The sequence below is a fragment of the Enhydra lutris genome, unplaced genomic scaffold (assembly GCF_002288905.1).
Source record: "Enhydra lutris kenyoni isolate GAN:26980312 unplaced genomic scaffold, ASM228890v2 scaffoldscaffold46, whole genome shotgun sequence".
Lineage (NCBI taxonomy): Eukaryota > Metazoa > Chordata > Mammalia > Carnivora > Mustelidae > Enhydra > Enhydra lutris.
Genome location: NW_019154130.1, coordinates 3229864 through 3244387, shown reverse-complemented (window position 1 = coordinate 3244387; position 14524 = coordinate 3229864). Strand labels below are relative to the sequence as shown.

The 14524-nt window shown below is 51.9% G+C and overlaps 1 protein-coding gene across 1 annotated transcript in view; it reads left to right on the top strand.

Annotated features, from left to right (window-relative positions):
• LOC111156328 (transmembrane protein 132B) overlaps positions 1-14524 on the top strand; it is a 212923-nt gene that overhangs the window by 131991 nt on the left and 66408 nt on the right. The gene's annotated exons all lie outside the window — the stretch shown is intronic.

Sequence of the window (14524 nt, the reverse complement as noted above, 5' to 3'; positions counted from 1 at the left end):
CTTCTGAGGATGGAATTCCGAGGGAGAAGGTCACGCCCTCCTCTGAAGGGCAGGTGCCGGTTTGGGGAAGAGCAGGAAAGGGGGCTGGAACCAGGAGAGGGGCAGAGCCCCGTGTTTGGCCAAGCGCAGCAGCCTGCAGACCAAATCCAGAGTCAGACACAGCCGTGACCATTTGTCGTGGGTTGATGGTGGCTGATTTCACGCTGCTGTGGTGCGCTCAGCGTTTGCAACAGTGTAGCCTTGGCCAAACTTTGGTTTTAGCATTTCGCCGGCCCTGAGTCCCCTTCTGAGGAGAGTGCCTGCCAGTGGGGACCGTTATTCTGCTGTTACTGGGCTTCAGGGGATGTGCTGGTTGTCCTGTCTCTTGGGATCCCCTTTCCTGATGAGATCTTCGTTACAGACACACGGATGCTCTTTGCTGACGGTGACGCCCTCTCTCACGATGCTGCCTGAAGACCTAACTCACAGCTCCAGGCTGAGTGGGCTGTCCCTCACAGGGTCAGGGCTCGGAGCTGGGACAGCACAGAATTGGGGTGGGGAGAGAAGGAGACGGTGAAACCCACACAGGAAGGAAGGAAGAGCCTGGCAGAGTAGGCATTCGGAATGTGGTCCTAGATCATGGGTTGGCTTTGATGGTCTCTCTGCAAGGGTTGGCACTTCCCTGTGGGGTGTCCCTGTTCTTTTTTTTTCCTTTAAGATCTAATTGGCTTTATTAAACATTTCGTGAATCGGGCAGTATCTTATTTAGAAAGTAGGGAGGACTTCCAAAGGGCTACAGAAAGGGAGGGGTTCTAAAGGCAGGACAAGAAAGTTATAAACAGAAAAAAGGATTATTTCGGGGAGGTCACCTTCCATTGCAGACAAAAGGGTCTCAGGTAAATTATCTCATCTTCCTTTGGGGGATGGAGAGGGCCCGTGTGACAGGTTGCCTTATTGGTGCTGATCAGAACATTGCAGACCAACCCGTTAATTCTGTGTTCCTGAGGGAGGCTGACACTTTCAGGAGGTCGGGTGTTGGGCCCTGGTTCGGTGATGTGGTCCTAGCATAAGTGACTCCATTTTGAGCCTGTGGTTTTCTATGTTATGTTATGTTATCTTATTTTAATTCTATTCTATTTTATTCTATTTATCTTTTCAGTGTTCAAAGATTCATTGTTTATGCACCACACCCAGTGCTCCATGCAATACATGCCCTCCTTAATACCCACCACCGGGTTCACCCAAGCACCCACCCTCCTCCCCTCCAAAACCCTGTTTGTTTCTCAGAGTCCACAGTCTGTCATGGTTTGTCTCCCCTCTGATTTCTCCCAATTCACTTTTCCTTTCCTTCTCCCAATGTCCTCCGTGTAATTCCTTATGCTCCACAAGTAAGTGAAACCATATGATAACTGACTCTCTCTGCTTGACTTATTTCACTCAGCATAATCTCCTCCAGTCCTTTCCATATTGATGGAAAAGTTCAGTATTCATCCTTTCTGATGGCTGAGTAATATTCCATCGTATATATGGACCACATCTTTATCCATTCACCTGTTGAAGGGCATCTTGGCTCTTTCCACATTTTGGGTATGGTGGCCATTGCTGCTATGAACATTGGGGTACATATGGCCTTTCTTTTCACTACATCTGTATCTTTGGGGTAAATACCCAGTAAATACCCAGTAGTACAATTGCTGGGTCATAGGGAAGCTCTATTTTTTATTTTTTGAGGAACTTCCACACTGTTTTCCAGAGTGGCTGCACCAACTTGCATTCCCACCAACAGTGTAAGAGGGTTCCCCTTTCTCCACATCCTCTCCAAAACACGTTGTTTCCTGTCTTATTGATTTTGGCCATTCTAACTGGTGTAAGGTTCTCAGTGTGGTTTTGATTCGAATTTCCCCGATGGCCAATGATAATGAACATTTTTTCATGTGTCTGTTAGCCATCTATCTGTATGTCTTCTTTGGAGAAGTATCTGTTCATGTCTTCTGCCCATTTTTTGACATGATTATCTGGTTTTTTGGGTGTTGAGTTTGAGGAGTTCTTTATAGATCTTGGATATCAGTTCTTTGTCTATAGTGTCATTTGCAAGTATCTTCTCCCATTCCATGGGTTGCCACTTTGTTTTGTTGACTCTTTCCTTTCCTGCTCCTGTGTCTTACTGACTGGTGCCTGGGGGTGGAGTGCGGTGGATACCAGTGGCGAGCTTGCCTGCATCTGGAGGTTTCTCTGCTGCCCTCCTTCAGTCACCCCCATTCCCTCCCCTCAGGGGCCATCCTGGTGTTTGCCGCTCAGGGAGGCTGGTTTTATATGTGTTGTGCATGCGGCATGTCTCTGACCATTTGACGCCACCCGGTGCTCCCCATCTGGCTGGTCTTTACTCAGGGACAGTTTCTCGAACTGGGCTTTCATTCCTTTTGGTAGGAAGGCACCAGGGTTGGGTGGTTGAGTGGGGTTGTGTATCACCATCTCTCTTAGATCACTGTGAAGAGTGGCTCTGACATGGCTCCAGAGGACCAGAGCTATTTTGTAAAGTTGGCCATGGGACCGAAGTTGGTAGTTCCTCCTCTTGTAGTCAGTTGTTCTAGCTGTTCCCCAGACCCACAGCTGCCAAGGGGAGAATTCTGCCTACCGTGCTTGGCAGGGAGTACCTTCTTTGTGCTTCTTCCTTTTCTCTCTTCCTGCCTTCCCCTTCCCCCTTCCCTCTCCTCTCCCTCCTCTTTCCCTTCTTCACCTCCTTTCTTCCTTCTCAGTGGCAACTAACTCTGGGCAGCTTCTGCATGGAAGATATGACTTGTCCACAGAACATCCACAAATGGGCTTGTTGCTGTATCAGTTGTACCCAGAAACAGAAACCACTGAAGTAGCGAGAACACAGTGATGTAAGCCTGAACACGCAGCTCAGGAATTAGGACGATGAGCAGGCAGACACAACAGAAGAGTCGGGAACTCTGGCCAGAACAAGATTCCACTGGCCCGGGGCTGGAGCAAGGGGGGGCGTTCCTGGGAACCAGGCCTGGGTCCCCTGAGCAGCCAGAACCCCACAGGGAATGGATCTGAAGGCCCACAGGCTCTGGTTGATGCCGCTGTCTTGCTGGTTTTGTTGCACAACACAACTCCAATGTCCCAAGTGTGTCCTGTTCATCAGAAGCCCGTGCATTCGGAACACAGCCACACTGAGTCCTGGATCTGCCCAGAATGTTCCACTTGGCTGGTTTCTGGTCTCTTTTCACCTCAATAGTCCACTTGGAGAGGCCTCTTCTGGCCGCTCAGGCCAAATTAGTTCTGTCCTTCTTATACTCTTGTTCCCTTGCTTCTTGTAGACCCCCCCCAGTGTGTGTAGTTCACGCTTATTTACATGATTGTGCATGTCTGTCTCAGTCTGGCTCTGATCATGAGAAAGAATTTAAACAGAGAAAGTTTGCTCTAAAGGGTCATTATTCATAATAGAGACTGGAATAATGAGGGATTGCTTAGTAAGAAACGAAGAGAACTCTAAAGAATGTTTGAATGGCAGCCTTCAGGAGCATCCACGGCCCTAGGGCTGAGCTGGGGGCCCCAGGAACAGCCCCCCCCCCCCACTGCCCTGAGATCCAGCTCTTGCTGGACAGGGTGTGGTCCCAGCTCACGGAACATGGAGAACTTGCGGAGGTAGCATGCCAGTGGAACTTCCTGGAATCCTGAAGACTGTTCTTTATAGAAAGATGTCTCATCAGAGGCATCGGTGGCTGCTGGGCAAAGCTGCTGGGTGCAGGGTGCTGTAGGAGCTGGGCATGGGGATGGCTTCCAGTGCTGGAGAAGTCCCAGCATGGGCCGCACAGCCTGTAGACAGGGTGCACCAGAATCCCAAGGCAAGCCCTTTCCCTTGGAAACGTCTCTCCAGCACCCCTACAGACAAAGTTCAACACGTCACCTTTTGGCAAAGAAAAGGGCTCGGGTCCATTTACATAGAGCAAGTGATGAGGGCTGAATTTGGAGCTGGGCAGCAGTAGGTTGGAAAGCAGAAACAGGATTGCAAGCTCCTGGATGGGAGGGACCGTGTTTGCTCTGGTCACCGGGGACTCCTTGCATGATGCCGTGTCGGTATTTGCTCAACAAATGAATGGATGGTCATATTTACTGTCAGAACCCAAGGCCATTGGCTGGAGCTCTCATTTGCTAAGTTAATTTCCTTTTGCTGCAGTAACAAATCACTACAAGCTTAATGACTTAAAGCAACAAGAAATGATCATTTTATAATCGGGAGGCCCGAGAGTCTGAAATGGGTCTCACTGAGCTGAAATCCACCTGTCAGCAGAACTGCATCCTTCCAGAAGCTGAGACGGAGAAGCCACATGTTGCCTTTTCCAGCTCCTAGAGACCACTCACATCCCTTGGGCCCTGACTCCATGTCATTCAAACCTCTGCTTCCGTCATTACATCTCCTCTCTGACCCTCCTGACTCCCGAGTTCCTTAGGAAGGCCCTTGCAATGACATGGGGGCCACTTGGATGTTAGCCAGGAAAATCTCCCCATCTCAAGAATCTTCACTTTCCCTCTTGCCAGGCAAAGTAACATATCCATAGATTCTGGGGATTATGATGTGGACATCCTAGAGGGACCATTATTTTCCCCCCACCTGCTTTGCACAGGACCCCAGTGTCCCCTTTCTAGTCTTCCTCAGGCTGTTTACTGAGAACTCTCCATCTCTCTTCCCATGATCTGTTCTGTTGCCTGAGGAGCTTTCTGGATCTCAGTGTCATCCCCAGCCAACCCATCCCTTCTGACACCTCCAGGCTCCGAGGACACTGCTCTCCTGGCATCAGGGAAGCCCTCTGCGCTCTGCTTTTCCAGAGGATCTCACGATAGAGACCCCACAGCCATGGTGATCACAAGCCTCTTTATTTACGCAGACAGCCTTTCATCCTGGAGGGTAGGGGCCACCACGGGCCTGGGGCCAGGGAGGCTTCTGTTGTAGCTTCTCCTCCAACCCCCGGAACTGGGGAGAGGAGACCTGAGGGCAGAGCCTACCTGGCTTCTCATTCTGCATGTAGCCTCCGAGGGGTTCCCTAACTTGTCTTTGCTATAGTTTCTCATGTGTGAATTCCAAGTAAGAACACTGGTCCTGTCTGTTGCACAGTGGGGTCATATGGACCAAGTGACCTAGAACAAGTACAAACATGCTTACAACATCCAGGCAAATGTGAAGGTCATGCATGTAGTGGAAAGCACCTCAGGTAGATTGAACCAGATTCAACTGTTATGTAGAATTAACGACCCTCTCTACCTTGTCAGTTTTGTTATCCTGTTAATTTACTTGGGTGATGTACATACTGGGAAAATGTCAATCATTTTCACCTTTAAGGTAGTTGGCAGTAAAACATTTTGGTCAAGAGTACAGCTTGTAGGGTCAACCTGTTTAGACTGAAATTTGAACTTTAGTGTTTACTAGCTCGGTTATCGTGGGCCTATCACCTCACTTATCTGAAACTCGGTTTTCTCGTCTGTAAACTGAAGAAATGAGGTTTCTTGTCTTTTAGAGTTTTGTGAGGACTCAATGGGACTGCAGGGAGGGTGTTACTGTGTTGGCCCAGCATCCTGTTAGGACTCAGTCAGATTTAGTCATCATTATTTTCGTCATGGCTGCCGTTTTCTCTGGCCATATGCGGGCACATCTGTCACACTTTGGGTGAAGGCCAAGCCAGAGTTCAGTCTCAGAGTGGGTGGTGGGTTCTCCTCCTGGAGGGAGCAAAGAGTTTGATTTCATGAGTCAGAGATTGCCAGTGGTCAGAGGTGGGGAGATGAAGACCTGGTGTTTGGGGACTCAGCTGTGACAGGGCGAGAGGGGGGAAGACTTGGGATGGGCAGTCAGCTGGAACTCCACCATCCATCTCTTTATCTGTTTGTCCATCCATCAGTCTCACTGCACGTTCTGAGGGGGCACCATTACCCTGGAAGGCAACCCAGGCTTATGATTCAGAACTTTGCTACCAAGTTGTGTAGCCCTGGGTAACATTGGATACTGTTGGCACCTTTAGGGTAGCGAAGCAATCTCTACTTCATGAAGGCAAATATGCAGCTTTGGGGTAATGTCTGATAGGACTAGGGAGAGACCCCAGGATTGGAAGCCAGGACAGGGGCTGATCCAGGGAGGAAAACTTGCAAAACAACAGTGGCAGTGGTGATGTACTCATGCATCTGTCTTTCCACCCATCTGTCTGTCCATCTGTCTATCCATCTACCCATCTCCATCCATCCCTCTGTCCTTCCACCCATCCATTTTGTTTATCCAACTATCCATCTTTCCATCCATCATTCTGTCCATTCATGTCTGTCCACTCATCCATCTTCCCATCTGTGCACCCATCTGTCCGTATGTTTGAACAGCCATCCATCTTTTCCTTCATCCGTCCATCTGTCCATCTGTCCTTCCATCCATCTATTCATTCATCCTACTATATATCTTTCCATCCATCCTTGCATCCAGTTTTCCATCCATCCGTCCGTCCATCCGTCCGTCCATCCATCCATCCATTTGTTCATCTATCCATCTGTTCCTTCCTCCCTTCCAGTCAATTAGTGTACAACAGACATTTATTTAGTATATACTATGTGCTGGCTTTATTATTTTTTGGTACAGGGAGAAGGAGAAAGTGGAGCTGATGGAAATTTTGGAGTTGAAAACCATTTGTATCTGATAATTCCATTTCTAGCAGAACAGCACAGATGGTCAAAACCTTCAAAAATCCCATCTTAAAAAGGGCAGTTGAAAAAGAGGAGTGTCACAGCTCAGGGTAATAATGATGTTTTCTACATCATCTTTAAAACCTAAAGCTTGAAAATAATCTTTTTGCTGTTCCCTCCATGCCTGGGAAATGCTAAGTCGGTGCCTGTTTCTTTTCTTTATGAAAGCACAAGTTTTCTGCCTTTCCCCTTCCACTGTGTCCCTTCACTCCCCCTCACTTCTCTTTGGTTTTCTGCCCAATTACTGAGCTTTGAGCTTAGAGATTTATTTCCAGGGGTGCTGCGGAGTGCGGGGCTGGAGTCCACTATCCCACTACTGTTCTTAAAACTAAAAAGCCCATCTCTGCACATGCCGGTAAAAACACATTATCTTTCCACAAGGTTGGAATAAAAAAAATGAACACATTTGGTGAGTTTCTAGGCAACTGGGTACACGGGCTCCACGCAGGAAATAAACAAGAGAAATAATCAGATGCGTCCTCAGTCGTATCCGCCTGAGACTTTACAAGACCTGGGCGCATGTACTTCTTTCCTTCCAACGGGACTCGTGTGCCTACTGTGTGTTTCAGCAGATGCAGATGAGGCGGCCCGGAGCCCCAGCTCGCAGGCTGCCCCCATGCCAGGACAGTCCGTTCCATCAGTTCAGGTCCGAGAACTCACGCTGGTAGCAGAACGGAGATACCGGGAAGTGGGTGGGCAGTGTCAGAGCATCGGGAAATGTCTTTCTGAGGGTCCGGTGTCTGCCCTGAGGCCTAACCGAGGAGGACAAGGCGGCTATAGACAGCTGTGGCGGAAGAGCACCGCGGCAGAGGGAGCAGTGCGCCACTGCAAGTAGAACCAGCTGTGGTGTGAGCGAGGACCTTGGAGAGGGCCCAGGGCTAGCGTGGGCGGAGCAGGAGGAGGGGGTTGGGAAGACCTGGGAGTGTGTGGGGGAGGGCAGCACAGGTTCTGCAGGCCGTGGAGGTAACAGCTTACGCCACACGGGCCTCCTGGTGCCCCGGCACCGTTCTCGGCGTCGGTACCCGTCTCCTGCAGCTGCTATGACGAATTACCACCACCGTCGTGACTTTCAACAGCACAAACTTGTCTTGCACTTCGGGAAGTCTGGGATGGGTCTAGGGGGCAGAAATCAAGGTGTCAGCGGGACTGTGTTCCTTCTGGGGGCACTGGGGGAAAATCAGACCCTCATTTGCCTGTTTCCAGCTTCTAGAGGCCACCATGTTGCTCTTATGTCCGCTTGCATTTCTGTGTCCCCTTTCTTGGACCGTGACCCTCCTGCCTCTGTCTTTCACTTACAAGGACACTGTGGTGACACTGGGCCACTTGGATGACCCAGGACAACCCCCTCCCTCCATCTCAGGATCCTTCACTGCATCACATCTGAAACCCCATTGCCATGGAATGTTCCATACCTTCCCCAAATACCTATCCCCAAATACCCCATAGGTATTTGGGGATACCTATCTGTATCTCCACCCACTGCACGAGACTGGGAGGTCCTCGACGGCAGACCGGCACGGTTGCTCATCGGCTGGGGCACGCAGCACACAGCCCGCCCTCCGAGGGTGCAGGGTGCCTGGTAGGCATTCGTCGAAGGGCACACTCTAGTCTGAGCTCCGTGGTATTTCATGCGTATTGTTTGCAACATAAATCAGACTATGTTGCCTCTTCCTACTCAGCCCGCTTAAAACCATCCAGTGGACTCCCATCATACGTACGATGACAACCCCAGGCTTCCGAACCTGGGGCCTGCAGAAGGTGTCTGTTGTTAGAATTCAGGGGTCCATGAAATCGGATGGGGACAGATAAACACCCCCCCATACATAGACATGCCCACATATGTGTGTGCACATACACACACAGACACACACACACGCATACCGAGTGCTGGTCTCTGCCCTCTGGCAGTCCACAGCTCGGAGGCAGGGCAGGGGACATACAGACAAGCTCAGCGCAGTGAGGGCATGGATGGATTCCCATTCACGATCTCCCCTTGGGGCTGCACTGCCAGCTCCCCAACCCCAACCTCCCCACCGTCAGCTCTCTCTCGGGTGGTTGGTTCAGCTCCTGCCTCCACCTTCCACACCCTGCCGTCTGTACTCTCCAAATACACACAGAGCACTCTGCTTAAACATGCATCAGATCCCGCAGACTCCCCGCCGGAAGCCCTGGGATGGCCGTCCAGTCCTCCTGCGGTGCGGTTCTCCCTCCTCACCGGCTCCCTCCTCCCTCCTCACCTATCCAAAGCTCAGCACGTCTGCACATCTGGTTCCTACCCCACCTCAGACCTCACTTCACCCACTCCAAGCCCTTTGCTACCCCAGGACCTTTGCCTGGGCTCCTCCTCCACCCAGAATCCTTCCCACAGCTCTTGACCTGTCTGTCACTTGTTCATTCAAATGTCAGCTCAGGTACGGGGAAATTCTCTCTAAGGAGACAACGGTGGCTTTTTTTTTTTTTTCCTTTTGGACTTCTGTATGTAGACCTCATCTCAGTCATTCTACACATTTGGGAGCAGAGTGGGGAGCGTGGGGTGCCTTGGAAGGTAGGAAGAGGGAGTCAGAGAGAGAGAGAGAGGTTCCCCTGCCTGGGATGAGGATCTGTGGTCTCTAAAGTGGGGGGCACCCACCTTTGACTTCCTGCCTGTTCCCTTGGCGCTGTGAGAAAAGCTCAGAGGGAAGAGGCTGCTTGTCATCCCTAGAGAAGTGGGACCCTGGGCACAGGGTTCCCAGCCTTTGGAATGACTCCCAGACTCCATGCCCATCTTGGATCTGGACCAAGAGCATATCAGTGACAGTCACAGTGGACATGGAGTTCTGGCCCCTTCTTTCCTTCAGCAATAACCCAGACTTCTGGTTCTTGTTTGACAAGCAGCGAAGTTTCGAAATGATCCCAGTTGATGGCAAACTCAGATCCCCAAGGGACGCTCAGTGTCGGCCTGGGCAGACTCGGCCACTGTGTTCAAATCCCAGACCTCACACTTAGCGGCCACCAGACCTTGGGCGAGTGGTTTCCCTGCGCTGGGACTCAGTTCTCTGTGGGTGAGATCAGCCCAGGCTTGTGGTGAAGTCATGCGTGCGAATTATCCAGGGCAGAGCCTGGGGGAGATGGCCTGTCAAAACTAGGAGTCTGGAACAGTGGCGTGTGCAGTAGAGAACACAAGGGGTTTCTGGCACGGTGCTATTCTGAGTTCATGGGATCAGACGAGGCACAGGTGTGATGTGTAGAGAGAAGTTGTCACAGTGGGGTCCCCGGAGCAGAGAGGGACCACAGCAGGTGCTCCCGCCTCCAGCTCCTGCACAGCCCATTTTCCTTTGCCTTTCTCCTCCTTCATACTCAGGGAAGCTGGTTCTTGCTCCCACGGGAGGGAGGGCACAGGCCGCCTCTCTCCCCAGGACCAAGCCCCATGAAACTGCTCTTATCAGATCTGCTGGCACCCAGCTGCCAAGCTGCCCACTTGCTGTAAGCGTCCAGGCTGCGGGCCAGCGGCTGTGTCACTCTTCTTGCTACATGGAAGCTTTGGGCACCCTGGAGGCGACTTTATTTTCTTGGGATCATTGTGCCTGATGGCACCCCCCAAACTGGGCACTTAAATCTTGCGAGGCCCCTGTTTCCTGTCATGGAGCCTCTCTCTCCCTCCCCGGCTGTCGGGGTTTGTCCTTTGGCCACCTGGCCTGCCTGTGGCTGGCCTTCAGAGGGGCCCTTGGAGCACCGCCCCCCCCCACCCCGAGCCAGCTTGAGCAGGGACGTCCTGGCCCCCAGGATGGTCCAGCAGGGGTCTGCCGCCCCTCGGGGTGTCTGCCGTAGCTTTGGGAGATCTTAAGTGGAAGGGCAGTTCAGAAAGTTTTAAAGGCTTGCAAATGAGTCTCTTTTTTGCCCTTTGTCTTTTGTTTTGTTTAAAACTTAAAAATAAAATCGAAGAGTGCTTGAACACATCCTCCTAAAGCATTTTAGGTAAGACGGGCGTGTTCGCGGACCAGCCCACAATTCCAGCGCCCTTCCCCAAGTCAATGGTGGTTTATCTTTCTCTGTGTTTCCCGTCTGGAGCTCTGTATCTACATTCGGACACGTATCTGTGGCTGCAGAAAACACACCGAACTGTTCGCGTGTGTGTGCGCGCGGCTGTGTTGTAAAACAAAGGGTGTTGTGCTGCGTATCGCGTTCTTAGCAGTCGACAATATGTCTTGGAGGCCGCTTCAAGCCCATGTGGATAGAACTGCCTCATCCATTTTTTAAAAACCTGCTCTGTCATATTCCGGGCCATTCCGTTCCCTTCCCTACCAATGAATGTTTACGTGGTTCCCATTTCTTTTCTTCTCCTTTTATTTGTTACTCTGATGCACCCTGTAAGACGCCATCTGGCTGGGACGTGGGTTTACATCCTGTGCCAAATGGTGGCATGCCGGAGCGTGGCTGTGCTGAGGCAGGTCCGTGTCTTGGGGCGACCGTCATGAATGATCACCAGCCCGACGGCTGAAAGCAACAGGACTTCTCTGTCCATTCTGGAGGACAGAGCTCCAAAAGCAAGACATCAGCAGGGCCACACTCCCTTTGAGGGCTTGAAGGTTCTAGGTCCTTCCCTGCCTGTTCTGGTTTCTACTGGCTCCAGGCCTTCCTTGGGGTGTGGCCACCTCGCTCCAGTGTCTGTCCCTGCCATCAGAGGGCTGGCTCGTGGGTTTGCCTCTGTGGATCCTCTCCCTATGAGGACTCCAGGCATTGGCCCACCCTCATCCAGTCTGACCTCATTTAACTAACGACATCTGCAAAGACCCTCTTTCCAAATAAAGCCCCACCCTGAGAGTCCAGTGGGCATGAATGGGGGGGGGGAACTAACCCACTACAGGAGCGGCGAGGGTGAATGTCTACATGTATAGCATGAACATGCTAACTTAGATCTGGACGGCGTTCACGGGCAGCGCTGCCCCACACCGTGCGCGTCGCCAGCAAGAACGGTGACTTATAAGGCTGAGAGGTCTTCAGTCAGCGACGGAGCTGCACCCATTTCCATTCAGTCTCGCCGGTTAGACTCCCTTTGCCGGGACAAGCATGGGGTCCCAGCACCGCCGAAAAGCATTTTTGTTGAGTCCTGACTTCCCAAGTCCATCCAGAAGGCCCAAGCTCCTCTCCGTCTACCAAAACAAAGTTGTTAGTGTCCTCACCTGTGGGAGGCGCACGCAAACCTTGCAGCAGGTGTCTGGAATGGCCCCCCAGATCTGTCTCGTAGGCTTTCATGTACAAGGAAGAGTGAGCTAGTCCGCAAATAGCTGTTAGCTTGTCTGTACACACACGGTTCCACCTGACTGATCCGACCCAGTTGCAGTCGAAAGGAGCAATTTTAAATTGTCAAGGAGAATGTGTCCAGTGGGGATGATTTACAAATGACCAGAAATAACTGTCTTTGTCGGATGAGATTAAAGCCGCGCAGTTTGCAAGCGCTGCTGTATACACACTTCTGATGGGCCCGACGCTGCTCACCGGCCCACGGTCACGTCATTCCCGAGCGCGACGCCGGTGTGCGTGGTCACTAAACCAGTCACCGCGGTGGCCCCATCGTCGTCCTCAGATGTTATGTCATTTCCTAACGTACATTTAAAAAATAACAACATAGAAAGGGTGGCTCTTGCGGAGTGAACCAGAGTCAGCTAAGTGGAAAAGGAGAAGAAAAACCCATTAAGATGTTTAGTTCAGTTGACCTGCGTCTTTTTGGCAAACCTTTGCTGATGGGTAATTTCTGAAGGTGAATGGGAAAAATAGACCCAGTAAGCAAGTCCGGGAAGGAGACTCATGGCTGTCGGGCAGAGGAACGAAGGATTCTGGGGGCCTCTGTTGCCGCCAGAATGTGACGGGACACGATTTTAAGGCTCCGTCAATACCATTAATATTTATGACCAATCTCACGGATGCATCCGCCGAACAGCCCATCCATCAATGACTTCTGCTCAGGCATTGTTCTGTTGCTGGGTGATGAGCCCCGAATGACAAAATGGAGAGCAATTACGTGAAGGGTTTTATTGGCTTCTGCTTTATACACAGCCTTAAAGATGGTAAAATCATCAGGAGGCTGCCCACCGAGAACCCAGTTTTCTCTTTGGAAAGAGAAATCTCCTTGACCGTCCACGTGTGAACTGGGTTGTTTGTCACCATGTGGAGTTATGGATAGGCAAGTTGTCTGTGAGCGCTGAGCCTTCCAGGTGCCTCCTCCGAGACGGAGATTCCTGGTTGGAAAGGACACTCCCGAGGCCTTGCCGGTGTAGGGACTTGGCCCGCCATGTGCTGGACTGCCGGGAAACAGGTGCGCTTAAGGAAGGCCGGGCTGCGGCATGTCAGACCCAACCCACCGCTTGCTTAAGCCCTGGGATCTTTGGCACAGCCTGCCTTCATGAACATTGGTCATCCCACCGGTATTAAAGGACAATGTAATTCCCACTAGGATAGCCTCATCATCAAGGCTTTGGAAGGATGATCAGTGAGGCAATGACACGTGCCCAGTGCTTGTCCCATGACGTGTGCCTGGTCAACGTTAACAGCTCCTTCTCCCCTGCGCACCAGCGTGCTCCAAGGGGATGTGAGAGCCGTGGTGAGAGCGGAAATACTTCATAACCGGGGGTGAGGTCACCGACCAGTAGGATTAGATGCAGCTGGGAAATGATCGTGCCCTCCGCCCCCCGGGGGGACCCGGCAGGACATATGACAAGGCACCATTTTTTTGCATAGGTTAGTGCAGAGCCCAGGACACCTTTTCCTAAGCGGCTTCACTTTACCAACCGCACTTCTGATGGGCCGGAGCTTCTCCCTGCCCTGCGGAGGGCCCCAGGGCGGCGGTCCCCGGGGCGCCCACTAGATGGCGCGCGCAGACCAGCTTGTGGCCACCCCTGCCCCGCGCTCCCCTCCCCCAAAAGGTCCCTGCGCACCTGCCCCTGCCCAGTCTTCTCCCTGTGCACCTGCCTTCTCAAGCCCTTCACTTCCGGGGAGCCCTGATTTCCCCAAGTGTGAGGAACGAAGGCGTCCTCCGGGGGCAGCCCCACCCGCGTCCATGCTGCACCTGCTGTGGGGCCCCTGGCCGCACCTGTCACAGCCTGGAAGGTCATCACCTCCCTCCGCCAGCACTGCCATGGCCCTGCCACTGGATGGACACCTGTGGGTGGCTTTTCTTCTGGAAAGGCCTCATTGTTTTTATGGGGAAGGACGCGCTCTCATGCTAAACTTCCAAACTACCTAAGGAAAAGTCAGAACCGCGGTACCCCCAGCAGGGCCATGGGGGGGATTATAGGTCCGTTACTGGACACAGCCACGTCCACGGTCATGCTCAGATGGGGGTCGTGCACGGAGAAGTGGACAGCAGGGACGCCCTACTTTACAGCAACGAGGTCGAACTGTGCTGCCAGCTTGTTAAGCGCCACATTCCCCTTTTTACTTGTATTTAACAGAAGACAAAGAATCTGACGTGGAATTTCTGAGCTTCGAAAACCAATCACTGCAAGAGATGCTGATCACGAAACACTGTGACGGGGGGAGCTTCAGGGAAACAAGTCAGGACCGGAGCCCTCTTCCTTCTCTTCTTACTCTCACCGCAGGCTGCCCCGAACCTTGTTCCCACGCTTCGAGAGGCCAGCTTTTGTTTCCCGCGCAGCAGGTTTTCTTCTCGTTTTAGGTCTTTATGTATGTATTTGTGCAAAAATACTGTTTTCAGATTTATCGGGGTGTGAGGACACACAGAGCTGTGGATAAACTAGTTAACATCACCTCGCGTAGGTCCCGTTTCACAGGTGCGTGTGGTGGGAACACTTCAGGTCTGTTCTCTAAGCAGCTTTCCGGGGTG